The sequence below is a fragment of the Nerophis ophidion genome, linkage group LG24, assembly GCF_033978795.1.
Source record: "Nerophis ophidion isolate RoL-2023_Sa linkage group LG24, RoL_Noph_v1.0, whole genome shotgun sequence".
NCBI lineage: Eukaryota > Metazoa > Chordata > Actinopteri > Syngnathiformes > Syngnathidae > Nerophis > Nerophis ophidion.
Genome location: NC_084634.1, coordinates 1,063,618 through 1,066,117, shown reverse-complemented (window position 1 = coordinate 1,066,117; position 2,500 = coordinate 1,063,618). Strand labels below are relative to the sequence as shown.

Sequence of the window (2,500 nt, the reverse complement as noted above, 5' to 3'; positions counted from 1 at the left end):
TTCTTTGACGTCTCCAATATTAACTGAAGAAATTGCAAAAGATTCAGCAACACAGATGTCCAAAATACTGTGTAATTATGCCGTTAAAGCAGACGACTTTTAGCTGTGTGTGTGTGCAGCGCTCATATTCATAACAGCCCGTGACGTCATCATTATGCGACGTTTTCAAGAAAAAACTCCCGGAAATTTAAAATTGCAATTTAGTGAACTAAAGTGTGTTGCAATGTTAATATTTCATGATTGATATATAAACTATCAGACTGCGTGGTGGCTAGTAGTGGCTTTCAGTAGGCCTTTAAAGTACAAAATAAATGGAAAAATTCTTATGAAACATGTTAAAAAAAAATAAAAAATGTCCCCAAAATTCTGTGATACCATTTTTCAATTAAAAAACTGCTACTACCTCAAAATTTCTTGACTGATTTATTGTAGGTGAAAAATGTTAAAAAACAACAAAAAAATAAATAAATTAAGTTTTGTATGTTTAGTTGTTTTAGCTGTTTTCAAGGTTGTGGCTCAGAAACATTTTCCTAAACTAAGGAACAGGCCGAGGGTCAAAAACGTTAAAAAAACAAAAAAAATTAAGTTGCGTATGTTTTGTGCTATAAATACAAAGTTTTTGGGGTTTTTTTAACAAACCTGTGGCTTAAATTGTTTTCCCTAAACTACGGAACAGGCCGAGGGTCAAAAACAGTAAAAAAAAAGGTCAAAAAACAACAAAAAAATTTACGTTGCGTATGTTTAGTTGTGATAGCTGTTTTCAAACCTGCGGCTGAAAAACAATTTCCTAAACCACGGAACAGGCCGAGGGTCAAAAACGTTAAAAAAACAAAAAAAATTAAGTTGCGTATGTCTTGTGCTATAAATACAATTTTTTTGGTGTGTTTTTTAATGTTGAAAGTGAAGTGATGTCATGTGACTTGTGAGTGATGTCATGTGACTTGTGGGTGATGTCATGTGACTTGTGGGTGATGTCATGTGACTTGTGAATGATGTCATGTGACTTGTGGGTGATGTCATGTGACTTGTGAGTGATGTCATGTGACTTGTGAGTGATGTCATGTGACTTGTGGGTGATGTCATGTGACTTGTGAGTGATGTCATGTGACTTGTGAGTGATGTCATGTGACTTGTGAGTGATGTCATGTGACTTGTGGGTGATGTCATGTGACTTGTGAGTGATGTCATGTGACTTGTGAGTGATGTCATGTGACTTGTGGGTGATGTCATGTGACTTGTGGGTGATGTCATGTGACTTGTGAGTGATGTCATGTGACTTGTGAGTGATGTCATGTGACTTGTGAGTGATGTCATGTGACTTGTGGGTGATGTCATGTGACTTGTGGGTGATGTCATGTGACTTGTGAGTGATGTCATGTGACTTGTGAGTGATGTCATGTGACTTGTGGGTGATGTCATGTGACTTGTGAGTGATGTCATGTGACTTGTGAGTGATGTCATGTGACTTGTGAGTGATGTCATGTGACTTGTGAGTGATGTCATGTGACTTGTGGGTGATGTCATGTGACTTGTGGGTGATGTCATGTGACTTGTGAGTGATGTCATGTGACTTGTGGGTGATGTCATGTGACTTGTGAGTGATGTCATGTGACTTGTGAGTGATGTCATGTGACTTGTGAGTGATGTCATGTGACTTGTGGGTGATGTCATGTGACTTGTGAGTGATGTCATGTGACTTGTGAGTGATGTCATGTGACTTGTGAGTGATGTCATGTGACTTGTGGGTGATGTCATGTGACTTGTGAGTGATGTCATGTGACTTGTGAGTGATGTCATGTGACTTGTGAGTGATGTCATGTGACTTGTGAGTGATGTCATGTGACTTGTGAGTGATGCCATGTGACTTGTGGGTGATGTCATGTGACTTGTGGGTGATGTCATGTGACTTGTGGGTGATGTCATGTGACTTGTGGGTGATGTCATGTGACTTGTGGGTGATGTCATGTGACTTGTGGGTGATGTCATGTGACTTGTGGGTGATGTCATGTGACTTGTGAGTGATGTCATGTGACTTGTGAGTGATGTCATGTGACTTGTGAGTGATGTCATGTGACTTTTGAGTGATGTCATGTGACTTGTGGGTGATGTCATGTGACTTGTGAGTGATGTCATGTGACTTGTGGGTGATGTCATGTGACTTGTGAGTGATGTCATGTGACTTGTGAGTGATGTCATGTGACTTGTGAGTGATGTCATGTGACTTGTGGGTGATGTCATGTGACTTGTGAGTGATGTCATGTGACTTGTGAGTGATGTCATGTGACTTGTGAGTGATGTCATGTGACTTGTGGGTGATGTCATGTGACTTGTGAGTGATGTCATGTGACTTGTGAGTGATGTCATGTGACTTGTGAGTGATGCCATGTGACTTGTGGGTGATGTCATGTGACTTGTGGGTGATGTCATGTGACTTGTGGGTGATGTCATGTGACTTGTGGGTGATGTCATGTGACTTGTGGGTGATGTCATGTGACTTGTG

General features: G+C 40.2%; 1 protein-coding gene across 1 annotated transcript in view; it reads right to left on the bottom strand.

Annotated features, from left to right (window-relative positions):
- Positions 1-2,500, bottom strand: part of LOC133542609 (uncharacterized) — a gene marked incomplete at its 5' end in the record, with an annotated part of 67,110 nt that overhangs the window by 5,798 nt on the left and 58,812 nt on the right. The window lies entirely within an intron of this gene.